Here is a 15,603-nt window from a genome sequence, read left to right on the forward strand (position 1 = left end):
GATGTTCGTCTATGACACAACTCTAAAAAGTCATTGATTGCAATATGTTGGGTGTGGGAGAGCTTCCGACTATCAGGTTTTTTGGAAATATGCTTGTAGCACAACAAAAGGAAGCAAACTGGGGGCATGTGCCACTGTAGAGCTCATGTCTAGCAATGCCCTCCCTGCAATTGTTTAGCGACCAGTCCAATACCCTGCATCTCGCCCAAAGTAAGCTGAGATGGACTGCTGCACTTTTGTGACCCAAATGAGAATGGATGAATAGAAAATGGATGTTTTTCTTCTCATGCTAGCTGCTGTTAGTGAAACCGCAACAACTACTGAACAATGCTGCAACAGAAACATACCATATATATAAGCCATAGTGCGGATAATGCTTTCCTGCTACATTTCCAATAGAATAATGAGAACACCAATCAATGAACAGCTACAAATTTACAGCCAGTACACAATGCCGTTTAATAGCCGTTTCGCAATGCCTCCTAGAGAGGAGATTATTTACTGCAGTGGGAATTTGCTTGAAAAACCTTTGAGGACATATGACAAACATATGATGTTCCAGATGTGTTTCAGTGTGGCAGAGGCACTCGCAATCCCGACACAGTTAGGGCTGGGTGTTAAGTTAAACAAGGCCCGTGTGACATTAAAATGCATGTGAATGTGTGCATTTGTGGATAATATTTCAGCACTCGCAGGGGCTCTGCTTTGAGTCAAAAAACGGGAACACTGACGGGCTCAGACAGGCTGGACTAAACAACGACTGACAGCTGATGAAGGCCACTTAGTACTGGAGGAGTTCGCAATAGAAAACATTCACAGTACACAGTGAGGGGAAATAATGTCTTGATCTCCTGCTGAATTTGTAAGCTTATTCACTTACAAATGGAAAGTAAACTTTTTTTATGGTTGTTGTTGAATGGTTACGTTTATACGAGTCTTTCAGCATCCGCAAGAAGGGTAAGATGAAACTAAATTTGAGCTTTTTTGGCATCAACTCGAGTAGTCGAGGATGAAACAAACGTGAGTATGACCCAAAGAAGAACAACAACCCCACAGTCAAGCATGGCGGTGGAAACGTTTTAGTTTTGGGTCATGGAGTGGCCAAGTCAGTCTCCAGACCTCAACCCAAAAGAAAATCAATGGAGTTGGTACAAGCTTGGAGTTCCTTGAAAGATTTATAGATTTTCTGGAAAGAGAAGCGGGCCAAAAATCTGGTGACCAGCTAACTACAAGAATTATCTCACTGCTGTGGTTGCTAACAAGGGTTCCTCCACCAAGTACGAACACATGTTTTTTCTTTCAGATCAAACATTTATTGAATTCAATAAAATGATCAACAACTTTATTACAAATATCATGTATTTTATGCATTTTTGATTGCTATTCTTATTCTGCCTATTACTATAATCGACAAACAACTATAATAATTTGAGGAAATTGTTAATTTATTATGTAAACGAAAATCCACCATGGGATCAAACAATTATTTCCCCTTTTGTATCGCTTCCAAAGTAAAGAACCACTGTGGACCAGAAAGACTGAGAGTCACCATTGTGTCCAAGTTGATTTTGGATACTACATTGCATCAAAACATTTGGGAAGTTCACAAGGGAAAAAACACTACAAATCAACTTTCACTATCTTTAAACTTAAAAGCCACTTTGTAACACCATCCAAGTGTTATTTCATTGACAGAGGACACATAACTCATTGGAAAGGCATTTTTTCTCCTTCCATTTGTCAGCACTGGAAAGAGTAAAGACAGCCAGGAGCTCCCATCTTTATCTGTAACCCACACCTCATTTGTATACGGCGATACCGCCGCCTGTTTCAAGAACTCACTGGACTGAGAAAAAAAAAATAAAAAATGTGAGGAAAGCGCTGTGAATCATGACAAACATGATAAGATCACATTGATACGACCCAAATGGAGATTAAGTGATTGTACATGTTGTTTTTAAGCACCTCGTTAAGCACATCGTCACGATCGGTCTGTGAGCCACGACTGGTCTAAGTAAAAGAAAACTTCATTCATTATGGAAAAGTCCCTCATCAAGTCCTCCAGGTGAACTCGGTGATTGAGTTAAAACTTTTTTTCTTAAGATTTGGATAGTATTTAGTCTGCTCATCGGGAAATTATTAAATGAGCATGGCAGTATAAACAACCATAATTTAAAGTGACGTTAATGGAACAATATTGTAGGCCTGTCTAACAATGAGGAGCTGCACTGAGCTGAGACAGAAATGTTATTGTGTATACCGTAGCTAATATGAAAACCAAAACCAAAGCAGGTTAAGACCAATATCGTTTGAGACCAAGTCAAAAGCAAAGATGAGATTAAGCTAATACCAAGACTTTGAGAGGTAAGGAGTCAACATAAACCAAGATTTGGACTCATCAAGAAAAGACTAGTTGAGACCAAGATTTGGTTAAAACACAAATTATCACATTTGTAAAATCTTCTAGTTGGCTGATCTAGTTGGAAATCTAGTTGGCTGAAAGAAATCAACTGATTCAATTGAACTTACTCACCCCACTTTTATGTACCAAGCTTCTTTGTAAGCACTCTTTTCTTCCATCCAAGACAAGCCTCTCCTCTAATTCCAAAGTCCACAGATGAGCTGGTGATGTCTTTGCATGATGTTTGCTGCATCCCGACATCTGAATGAGTCAGCATTGGCAAGGGGTTACAGAGTTGAATGTCAGTAGCTGGCTGGCAGAGATGACCAAAGTACTCACATATACTTAAGTAGAAGTACAGATACTTCTGTTGGGGGGAAAAAAAGGGAGAAGAATTAAAATCCGGACATTATTTCTAATTGTCAGTGAAGAAAATGCACAAATGTGAATTAATTAATTCACTTCCAGCCATTTTCACTGAAGCCAACCCCCTTCGCAACCGACTGTTTTACTGGATTTTGACTCATTTTGCAAGGCCCACAGAATATTGCGTTATTTTGCTATAAAAACATGGAACCTACGAAAAGAAAGATTAGAGTCTCTTCTATCATCAGGAAAACAAAAATATATGTCTATCTGTTTCCATTTTCCAGCAATTAGCATTACCCCGGGTTTTCACCGGATGCGGTTGCGGTGCGGTTGCGGTGCGGTTGCGGTGCGGTTGCGGTGCGGTGCGTCTTGACTGCGTGCTCCGGTTGCGTCAATTTTTTGGTCAATCCACACCGGCTCCGCACAGCTGCGGTCCGGCAGCTCCGTCGCCGCCCACTTCCCAACGTGTCTAGCGGGACCGCGCGCGCGATCATGTGGCATTTCACGACGAGTCGACGACAAACATACAGAAAGTCTGTGCTCAACAGAGAAGCAGAAAGAGAGGTGGACTTCTTTTGATTTAACCTTTTCTTCTTCTTCTGCTATGAGATTCCATGCAGCATCCTTTTTTTGGTTGTCCTTATAAAAAGGATGTGCCGTGTCATATATTATTTTGTGGTTTTCCACCTCCAATATAAATCTCTCCTCGTCCATGATCGCTGGCGTCTAAACCGTGAATGAGCACATGGCCCGGCGACGCCCACGTCACGTTTTGCTGAAAAGCTTGCGAAATAGGAGCTGGCGAGTGTTTTATTCTGAAAGGCAACCGAAAATTTATTTTGAAACTGCGTCGGTCTTCCTGTCCCGCTCAATGTGTTTTGTGCGAGCTTGCCATTTGCCGGAGGCCTACCGCTGCGGCGTCCGGCAAAAATAGAAAATAGGTCTATCCTTGCGGAAGGCTTGCGGCACGCCGCAGCTCAGACGCAGTCGACACGCAACGCACCCGCAAGCGGTGTAAACTGCACCATTCGAATGAATGGAATCTAATTGCTTGCGTCGCCGGACCGCACCGCAACCGCATCCGGTGTAAATCCGGGGTTAGAGTATAGGTAAATTTCATCATTATTTACAAATCTGTTTCGAATTGTGGGAAAACAGCTGGTTTTCAACATGGCCCTGGTTGATATCATACTCTGCTGCCACCTTCTGGCCATTTTTGTAATTACTACCATTGATTCACCCATTCTCTGCAGTTGAGAGGCTGCATCAAAGCCTTCTGTCTGCTCTAGCATAAAAAATAAAAATAAAACATAAACATAAATATGTCTTTAGGACACTCAAAACATTTAAAATAGAACGTATTTATACATTTTTAGGAGCAAATGAGTTAATTATGATTGAGCTACAGGTCCATAACATACGCCAGAAAGTCAGCAAAAATGTAGATTATTGTTTTCCAAAGTAAAAACAGATGTTGAAAATACCAACACAAACATCATTAAGTTTGCTTTAATGGAGGACTATAAAAAATTAACAATATTTACTGCTGAAAGACTGAAATTCCAATGATTTGGGCAATTTTAAGTTAAACAAGGTCTCGCATTGAATTTACTTAATTTGATAATCGATTAATAGTGTTTGCTTGACTTCAATGCATCAAAACAACATGCTAACGTTATGAACTGAGTAACAAAAAAATGTTGAATTGGCTGAAAATCACAACTGAAAAAACAATGTTCCTTACATGTAGTTTTTAGATTATCTTGACATTTTTTGAAGGCCAGAAGCTGGTGGTTTTTAGACCAGCACAACACACAATTTATTTGCCGTGAGTCATTCTTGTATGGCGCCCACAACATCGAACAATTCTCTGTTGCCGTTGTTGTGGTTAATGATCCCCGGTTCAAGTTACTCCATGTCACCACTGTCCATGTTTTTGACCACAAAATCTCAATCAATATCTCAACTGTGTTTGACTTTCTCCACTATGTTTACCAAAAACCCTCCACCCCCCCACCCCTTTTTTTTTTTTTTTACATCATGTCATCGTCAGCAGTAGTTGAAAATGGTAATGAGCCTATTTTCATAACATACGGACTGGAACGCATAGATATCCCTTTTCAAATGTCGGGAGTACAGCAAACAAACAAAAAAAACTCAAGTACAGATGAAAAATCTACTTAAGTACAGTGACAAAGTATTTGTAGTTAGTTACTTCCCACCACTTCTAGTCGGTAATATAAACAGCAAGTTGAAGACATGGGTTGAGTGCCAGAGTGCCTCTTGCCAGCAATGTTCCGTGGCTGAATGGAACCAGTGTTCACCCTTTCCTCTATCTGGCGGCATCCCATCTTCAGTGCCTATCTGCTGCCCTTTCGATTAGATAGGGATGACAGAGGGGCATTTTTGCTGGGAGGTCCGTGTCACAGTGAGGCTGCGAGCTGCCACTGCTGAGGTCATGCCTCATAAGGGGAAGCGAGGCGCTACTGTTTCCTCTGAGCAGCCTACAAAACACAAGCGATTACGCCGGCTGATCTTTCCAAGGGATGCAGGCTGGCGAGGATCAACGACAAGACCACCTGGAACCTGTCTTGGCATTAGACGCAGCCTAAAAGAGGCCCGGGGGCCTCTGGGAAAAAGCCACTTCTCCATCCTGATCTCTGTGAGAAAGCAGGCTCTTTGAGCGAGGAGCCTCCTTTTCATAGTCGTGCCAAATTTGTGAAAGGATGAGCGCCCGGGAAGAGATGACTGTTCTTCATCCAGACACAGGCTATTCCATCTTCTTATATATATACATATACAGTATATATATATATATATATATATATATATATATATATATATATATATATATATATATATATATATATATATATATATATATATATATATATATATATATTATATTTTATATATATTTACGCTATATATATATATATTTTTTTTGTAAAATCCTGCCTCTGCTAATCTGTCACCATGACACTGTCATGTGACACACATTGACACACCCCCTTTCACATCTGCAGGTAAAGAGTGCAACATTTTCTTGGACTAAAATAGAGACTAAAATGCTATAAAATGATTTATAGTCGACTAAAACTACTCAGGTGGTTGAGTGGTCATCGACCAATGCTAAGGGTTGCACGTTTGATCCTCCAAGTGTCCTTTGGCAAGATACTTGATAGTTGCTCCTGATGCTTCATTTCATTGGTTGATTAGAAAGTGCCTTGGATTGATTCTGTTGTTTTAAATTAGCTCTATAAATAAAAGTTGTCAGTAAATTTGACAACTTTTAACTTTGACATGAGCTCTCCCCTGCAACATATCTACCAATGCACCAATGTTTATGAAAGGAAACCGTCTAAAATTATTCTGCCAAGGGTTGTAACAAGAGCAAGTGAAAATGTTGGAACATTTAGGGCCAGAATTCCTATCGCTGGGGCCAGTAGTGTATTTTGGCCCATGACGGAGTTTTGTGCAAGAGGAGGTCGACGTGGATGGCAAGGGAGAGTTCAACTTGTTTCTTTCACTGTTTTGAAAACAAAAGAATGAGATCCCAACTGAATCTGTTCTTTGTGGACACAAAACACACCCAAACAACACATATAACTTACAATTGTGGTTAGCCGTTGATTTAACATGTTGCATTGTGTAAAAGAAAAACAGCAGGAGAGTTGAAATAAAAAGGGACACTCTCTGCTTAGGGACCCAACTATTTGTTTACAAGACACCTAAAAGTTAATTTTTCATAATATGTCGCCTAAAATTATTAGTTTAAAATTGTTTGCAGTAGAGCACTAAAAAACAGCACTAAAAAAGGTCATACAGCTAAGCTAAGCTAAGCTAAGGTCATGCCCTTGACAAAAGAGCCATTGGGAGTAGTGGAGGGCTGACAAGAAATTTTTTTCAACGTGGCCAAATTGGCGCAAGCTGTGGCCGTTTCTGCGTACATTAGGAGACGACACTCTGACAGTAACGTTGCAGCAGAATGAGTCAATGTAAGATCTAACGTAAAGATGTCTGTTCTTCTAATAGCCAGCTAACTTGTAGATACAGAGGTAATATATCATGATTATTGCGAAAACTCTTTGGAATCCAAGTATCGGGAGTCTAAGTCAATCTACATACTGTTTGAGATTATAGCGCCCCCTATAGCCAAGCACGAATTGGACTATCGTTTTTTCGTCTTTATCTTGGAGAAAAGAAAAGTATTCTTTTGTAATCCCGCCTGAGAAAAGACTTACTTTCTAACCTTGTTTGAGTAGCTGTCAAATTATACAATTTTTAATGAGATTAATCACATCTGAAAATTTTTATTAATCATGATTAATCACTTAATTGAAAAGGCTTTTTATCAACATTTTTTGCCCGCCAAATTTGAAAGGCACCTGTTAATTCTTTTGACATTTAATGTTATGAGGATGGCAGCACGCATGACTGGTTAGCACGTCCGCCTCCCAGTACTGAGGATGCAAGATCAAGTCCAGGCTTCGGCCTTCCTGGATGGAGTTTGCATGATCTCCCCGTGCCTGCGTGGGTCTTCTCTGGGTACTCTGGTCCCCTTGCACATTCCAAAGACATGCGCCATGCATGTCTTTGGAATTAACCAGCCATTGGTTAATTGGGCGCTCTGAATTGTCCCTAGGTGTGCTTGTGAGTGGTTGTTCGTCTGTGTGCCCTGTGATTGGCCTGCACATCACTGTTATTTAATTTTTAATACTACTTTCTGTGGATGGTAATGCATCAAATCAGCTTTTATTGTCTAGATTTAGGCATCAAAATGTTCTTTTTAAAGCGCTAATTTGTTCCTTTGCTTCTATAATTGACATGTTTCTGGGCAATTTTTTTCAATGTTCCTTCTTGTATGAATGTAATGTCTGGGAACTCCGCCTACTGCCCGAAGCCAGCTGTGATAGGCTCCAGCATCCCCACTACCCTTGTGAGGACTAAGCGGTTAAGAAAATGAATGGATGGATGTTATGAGGATTTTTGACCCACTGCACTCTCTCTTCCTCCTCTTTTTTTCCAATCAGTTAATTACTTGCATTTAAAATAAAAATAGAAAATAAAAATAAAAACGATGATGAAAAATATTTCGACTAGAACAAATATTCTGAATGTCATAGGTAAACATGTATTTAATGTTGTAATTTAATGCATGTAGTTATGTTTATTGCTCAAACACAACCTGTGCTACCTTAAAAGTAAACACCGTTGTCAAGATAAAGATAATCTGCGGTCAAAATTAATACTGTATTGTGATTAATCATGATTAATGCGATAATTTTTTTGTGATTAATAAATGAGTTCACGCTTTAACTTTGACAGCACTAGTATCTAACCTACATTACATCACAGAAGAAATGATCCCGAAGGTTGCCTTTTATGGCTTCCCAGCTTAGAAATGCCATTTCGGGCCAGCTCACATATTTGTGAGGAAACTACCCCCAGTGGACCACTTTTCACGGCCATTTCATTTTCACGACCTATTCTGAGGTAGGTACTTTTGAGTGGTTGTGAGAACGCTGCCAGAAGAGGAGGCGGTGGAAGGCCACAATGACCGCTTTACGGAGTGGACCGAAAGTTGGACGAAGAAGATGAAGTCCTGGCAAGAAGTCCTGGTAACTGCGATGGAAAACTGACTAATCATCGAAATTAGGCTCTGCAAAGACCCGTGCAGGTCAACATCATTTAAAGTCATTTAACGACCACACTCAAGGTGATCGTGAAAAAATAAACACGTCATCTTTGTGCTTGCAAAGAATGACTGACCTGTCCCTCCAGATGTTGAAATGGAAACGTTGATCGAATTATCTTGCGCTGTACTTTCTACAGTAGGGTTCAATTGACTTGCTTGCAATGGCGGGATAAGCAAATCCGTGAAATCGGGCTTGATCAGATACGAAACAGGAATCAGAATTGGACATCTGCCAATCTGATGGCAATGTAAAGTAGAAAGATCAACAAGTTGGGCAACATCAAAATGCAACAATTGTACAGATATGATACCTCGTTCCTGTTTTGTCATGGAGGCTTTCCAAGTTGATTCATACAAAAAGGTGCCATCGTTGAGTATCCGATCCAGATGTAAATACCTAAAGCTAAAATGTTTGAATCCTTTGATCTCAAAACAAAATGTTGTAGTCGAAAGCATCTGACTTTTTCATGAATTCTCTCCACTTTCCATTGTGGTTTCACCATGGTTTTTGTCCTTGGTCCACGTAGTGTTCACACTAGCTGAACGGAATTGACCGCAAACAAATCAAGACCACTTATTTAAGTGGTCTTGGTTCATATGTTTGGTGCATACCAGGGTTCAAAGGGTTCACACTTTATGCCATGATCATAAAAATTGGACAGGAGTTTGTTTGCAAATGGACCAAAATACCGCTTGAAGTATCTTGGTCCATGTTTGATAGAGGTGTGCTCAAAAAATCGATACGGCAATATATCGTTGCGGGCCTCATCACAATACACGTATCGATACGCAGGCGTCAGAATCGATATTGCTCGTTAACTTTAAATCGGCAGTTCACGTTTGCCTTTGCGGCTTGCATTGTACCTAAAAAATCAAAACCAGCAGCATCTTTGAAGTTAATTGCCTTCAATTAATACAAAAATAGCTCACCGAAGATTGGACACTGTGTCTTGCTAAGAAAAATGAAAGCAAAGGAAAAATGTCAACATTTATTTATTGATAAACTTAACATGGCACGTCTCTCAGTGTACCAATTTTCCTATATTTTGTTAAAAAAAAAGAAAGAAAGTGTCTTATTTGGGATACATATGTATCGCGATACGTATCGTATCGTGGACCCTGTATCGTGATACGTATCGTATCGTGAGGTTGGCGGCAATACCCAGCCCTAATGTTTGATATACACCGTTTCAGAGGATTGAAGTGATATTAAGGCATTCTTGGTCTGTATGTTTGTGACACACCAGGGTTCAAAGGGTTCACACTTGATTGTGATGAGGGGAATAACATAGATATTGTTTGCAAATGGACCAAGAACCAACTCTCAAGTCATCATGTCTGTAAGTTTGGTGTACACCAGGGTTCGAAGGGTTCATGCTTCTCTCGTGAACTCTTCTGACCCTTGGCTGTTTAACTACTGCAAACCTTCCTCTCTATCTGCCTGGCCCTAACTGTGGTGAAGGGAACGGTGATTTGGCCAACTACAACACTCTCCATGGTGGGCCTGAGGACCTGTAAATTATTAGACTGACTGCCTTCAAACTCCAAAGTGATCTAATGATGCTCTCTCTAACTGGACGCAATGGAGGATTTGGCAAACACTGTGACTGTCCCTGCGGGGTCCCATAAATTTTTCGGTGCTGCTGCTTCTCTTGCTCTCTTTGCCTAATATCCTACGCTTGGTAGCCTATTTAAAAGGAACCCCGGCTGTCATGAGAGGTTTGCTCAGTATTGGTTGTTACTAACATAACTATGAGATTCATTATTCAAAAATCATTTCCAGTTTAATACATTTTATAGAAACATTATTCGGACGTACGCCGCCATTGTTATTTACGTCGCAACGCATTCTGTGTGTAGTGATGTAGAATGGCGGTGGTTCTCTGCCGAGCAATGTGAAACACCTATCAAGAAAGCAAGGTAAACCTAGTAGCGTTCCAAAAGAAACAACGTGCGATTGGGAGAGTCACGCTCCCCCGCGCTGTGCTCTTGTCATTCAAAAAACACATTCATGACTTTTGATAATCCCTTTAGGAACGTTTTTTTGTAAACAGCATTTTATGTCCTGCATTTTGTTTTATGTTATTGTTCTATATCCTACCTATTTACTGATGTACAGCACTAAATCCATGATATAGGAGGACCACGAGGTGAACGGCAAACTCATTAAACTTTCCCTAAGCCACATCCTGAAATGCAGACCAACCATTCATAACGCAGCACAGAAAAGGCTCCGACACATTTTTGGCTGTGCTCCGTTGAATCCAGTGGTACATCTACTTAAAAGGTAATAACTCTTAAATGATGTGTTCGGAACACCTTTTTGCAACTTGAACTCCAAATATTCACTAGCACCCTCATGCACATGTCATCATTGGAGTCTTGTGCAGCATTTTGAGCACCTCCATTATTGGCCTGTGAGCAATTTGTAGACAGTTTAAGTGACTCATAAGCTCTTTCCGGGAACATGATTTTTTTTTTCTTTTTCCATCCTGGTATTTACAAATTCACAAGACAAAGTCATTAGATATAATTTTCAATTGTCAGAATTGATGTTTTAACTAAATTTTACCATATAAAGTATGGTACAGTAAAAGCATCCCATGATCAATAAGGGGGATTCAAATCAATATGTCAACAAGTCAAATTGTCGCCATCACAAAACCTGTGTTAACTGCACAGGCTATGCTTCAAAAGCAAAATTTTGTAGTGTAAAACCAAGGCAGTGCAAGCGTAAAAACAATTGACTGCTGGTGATAACAAAATTAAAAAGAAGCTATACAGTAACACGCTAGGACAGTGAGTGTATGACCTCAAGTGTATGACCTTGGCCGGTGTGTGTTTCTGGGGCGTTGTTAGGAAGGCCAAGTGACGATGGAAACAAAGAGTGTTGTTAATTATTTGTTGTTAATTAACCGAGACAAACATTTCTTTGGCGCCAAGCAGACATATTGAATTTACGTACTGTATTGTACATGCACCCTCAGTTCTTTTTCCATGCTTCATGTTTTGTGGCTCTTTCTCTTCAGCTGAAACTGGGACTGTTAGGCAAGGTAGAGGAAATTATCCTTCAGGTTTCTGCTAGAAAGCAAACCAAATTGCCAGGAAAAAAAGCCTATTAGAACTTTTGAACTTTATTTGATTCTAATCAGTGGCACTTTAATGGCTGTAGATGTGTGCTGACTCCCATTCAACATGGGTTTGAATGATGGCCTGCAAAGCTAACGTACACTGTTTGCTAATTCGCACATAGATGGATTTCACTTTCTACTTTGAAAAACAAAAAGGCTTGCTATGCTTCACCATTTTTTTAAACATGTACAAGAGAGAAGGTACCACGTTTTATAATTCCTGTTTTGTTATTTCACAAGTCCTCAATTTGTTATACTGCATATAGTCATGATCTCATATTGCCTTCATTCCTAAACACCAAGCGAATCATCATCAACCTCTGTGTGTCATAACTGGCTTTTTTCCCTGTCTGGATCAATACTCCATCCTGACAACACAGCATAGGAAATAGGGGGGGGAAATAGGAGGAAAATATTTTTCTGGCGATATGGGGACAGCTAATTGCTGGCTAATCTGAACACGCCAGCTTCAATCAACGAGAGAGGACCACGACGGCATCCAGTTTTGATACAAAGGCTACATCCGTGACTCACTGGGCTGTTTATAGCGGTTTACTTCACATCTGGCAAAGTTCTCTACGTCTTTCTTCAGTTAAAAAGAAACCACGAAACAAAATGCACAACAACGCAGTAGTAATCAGAGCTGGTTCTCGTGAGAATTCAGTAGGATTCTGTACTGTGAGGAATCAAAGACGGCACGGCTTAAAAGTTACCCGTTGCCAGGTCATGCTGCCCGTAGTCTGCGGTGTTGATCATTTTTGCCATTTTTGGTGAAGGTGATTGTTTTTTTTGTTTGTTTTTTTTTGTTTTGTTTTTGTTTTTTTTATCCAGGGGGAGACTAAGGGCAACAAGGAGCAACTTTATAGCAACGCGAAGACTACTTACCATAATACCGCAGTGTCAAGAACTCAGGCACATGGTAAAAAAAAAAATAGTGAGAGAGTGAAAAAAAAAAAAAAAAAAGTAGAAGAAAAGCTCTGAAAACATGTGGCCATTGAAATCGAGTAGGGTGTTAAAATGTAATCCGTCCCATGGCGATGGTCTTGTTCTTAATAAAAACACATTAAACCCACTCGTTTGTGATTTACGAGTGATTAAATGTGACTTGTTTGCTTCAGTTATACAATCTCTTGTTTTACACATTGCTTTAGTAGTTTAGGAATTGCACAAAGTCCAAATCTTCCTGACCCTACTTTTGCTGTCTTGATTTTTCAATAGAAATGAACTGGTTGTATTTTTCAGTGTTGGACAAGTTCACCAAATGTTTGCGTATGTGGTGCTTATCAGAAGCTAACACAACATTGATAGCTAACGCTAATCTGTGCTAAAACTGAAGCTCGGCTTGCCTTTCGGCTTGGACACGATAGTGCTTTTGTTTGAAAATGGCAGACTTTAGCCCAGTTTATCTGTCAAGTCACGGACGAAGAAACTTGATGTGGGAGTGGTACTATACAAATTAGACAAACTGTGAAGCCCGTCCGGCAAAATTTAGAACTGAGACATTTTCATTCTAATAAATATTTATTTGGTTGTTTAACAAACAGCAGACTGTCCAGAGTCAACCAGCTACAGTTGGTGCCTTGTCTTAAGGAGGGGACTTTTTGTACAGAAGACATTAAAAACTCCATGTTCCATCATATTTAAGACCATTAACAATGTTTTAGTGTATTTTAATGTAAGCGATCCCTCCACCTGGTATAAACTAAAATCAAACTTCGCACAAATCGTGATGAGCCAAACCGCAGATTAGTCATTGAAGTAAATAAAATGTCCCCCTATGCATTTTAAGCACAAGGGTTTTGAGGTTTGCTGGCACTCAGTGCATTTTTTTTTAAGTTTATTTAAAAGCTTAAGTGACTTTGACATGAGATGTGGCTGGACCGAACAGTAAGTGCAACATTTAAAGGGCCAGCATCACGTCTTGCAGTAAGGTGATACTCGGCGGCTCGCGTCCATGAGCGCCAATATGGCAAACACATGTTAGCAGTCTCCTGGGCACGTCGTTTCTAATGTGATAAATCTTGTTTTGGGGGGTGAAATGATTCCAAAGAAGAAGAAGAAGAAAAAATCTTATTTTCACTTGGCATTTTATGATTTTATGAGGTTGAATAATTGTGATAAAACGCTGTATTCCTGATGTTTATGACAGTGAAGCAGCAGGCTACGAATATAAAAAAAAAAGACTGATTCCCCAAACCCAGTTATTCTGACATTAATCAAATAAACTCAAGAAAATATTGAATACTTGAATTGTACATACATGTTAAGATTTAGTTTCCAAAAGAACTAATCAGTCATACTGAAGGGTCAGCTACAGTATGTATTAGAACATACAGAACATACACTAAAAGTACCTTTTCTTGAGGCCTTGACGAGCAATGGACTCAAATTACAAAATGGAAAAACACAACAGAAACATGAATAGATTGAATTTTACAGCGATCAAGGCGGATCACATAATACGGCTAGTAACTACTGTATAGGACTAAATCAAATAACAGCAGCTATGCAGATGGACAGTTTTATCCATAGCCTGCATTATATCATATAATTGAAAATGAATCAATGTTATCTTGACATTCTGAAGAATGCTGAAATATAGAAGTCTAAAAGCAGGTGAATGGTATCTCTCTGTTCAGATGCTTGTATTTACAGTTGGATTTTGAGTTGAGTGCTGTTTAAAATAAAAGAGATAAGAGTATCCTCAATGTCATCGAGTTTCAGCCAGCGCTCTTTCTTGGCATCAGATTGAGTTTTTTATCCATGCAGAATTGCAGTCTCATCCCATTCGTAGCAGATGTCTGGCCACCAGATGGAGGTCTTGGCTCTCACACTGCGTCTACTCCTGGTAGCTGTGGATTTGATTGGGGACATTTGTTCCCAGCGGTGTATAGATGTTCGGGCGTTCAATGTTGGTGCACGACAGGGTCCCGCTGTCTGATTTTTTTTCTTCCTGTAGGCGAAACTGATGCAAGCACCCACTTTTGGAGGCAGGTGTCCAACTGCATCATGATAGAACTTCATAATCACCTTGTTTGCTGTATCAAGAGAACTGCCAGATCAGCCGTTTTCTTGGAATACGAAGAGCCTTTTAGAAACATGTGGTCCGGATCAAATACATTGAGGGATTATTCTTGGTGCTTGAACTCAGTTTAGAGGCTGTACCTATCCGCTCTTTCAAAGAATCCTTTCTAGTTCCCAGAGGAGTTGCATAGATAGAACTGTCATGCACGTTTTGGCTAAAGTGGACTTGGGTCCACTAAGTTTGTCTCTGTTAAAAGAAAATGTTACTTAAAGGGAGACTAGATGTTGAAGAGGTGGGAACTTGGGGCAGAGTCCTGCTTTACACCAGTGGATACCAGAGAAGGGATAGATTTTTATGATTGATGGCTCATTCTCATATCTTGAGATCGCTCTGGGGTCTGAAAATGTGTTAGCATTACTCTATCCCACAGGAGCTGCAATTGGAGTTGTCAAATTGACTTTAAAAAATGGTAGCGTTGGTTAAAATTGACTCAGGTCCATTGAGGAGGATCTCTGGTTTGTCACTGTTCAGCGGAAAATGTTGCAAAGAGGGACACTGAAGATGACGGATAGGGTTCAAAGGACAGGGTCCTGGGGCATACTAGGAATGGCCAATGTGCATGCGATTAGTGTGGTGGCTGAAACTCTGCCCGTTTTGACTTCCGAGAGTTGTCAATAATGATCAATAGTGTGTCAAATTTGATTAAAGTGTAGTTCCAGTTGATGAAGATCAATGTATTGTTGTTGCTCCGCGGAAAATGTTGCCTAGAGGGAGAGCGTAAATGCTGAGAGGAAGTAGCCTTATAGGACACATTGGTAGAAATGAGAGCAGGGACAGATTTGCATGACTAATGAACAAAAGTGGTTTGGAGGCTGAGACCGTCTCCCAACACTGAATTGGCGTTGTCAGTAGTGATAAAATGAGTGTCAGCTTTGGCTCAGGTGAACTTCCAATGAGGCGTTTTTGTGGCTGTTAGAGA

General features: G+C 40.1%; 1 long non-coding RNA gene across 1 annotated transcript in view; it reads right to left on the minus strand.

The window, feature by feature from the left end:
• Window positions 1–2,544: 2,544 nt before the first annotated feature.
• Window positions 2,545–15,603, minus strand: part of LOC144022529 (uncharacterized) — a 36,843-nt gene continuing 23,784 nt past the window's right edge. The window contains exons 3-4 of the long non-coding RNA XR_013284352.1: window positions 2,741–2,768; window positions 2,545–2,662 (exon numbers count right to left, since the gene is read on the minus strand). This is a non-coding gene — a long non-coding RNA (uncharacterized LOC144022529). The remainder of the gene's footprint in view (window positions 2,663–2,740; window positions 2,769–15,603) is intronic.

This window comes from Festucalex cinctus, chromosome 7 (assembly GCF_051991245.1).
Source record: "Festucalex cinctus isolate MCC-2025b chromosome 7, RoL_Fcin_1.0, whole genome shotgun sequence".
In the NCBI taxonomy this organism is placed as follows: Eukaryota; Metazoa; Chordata; class Actinopteri; order Syngnathiformes; family Syngnathidae; genus Festucalex; species Festucalex cinctus.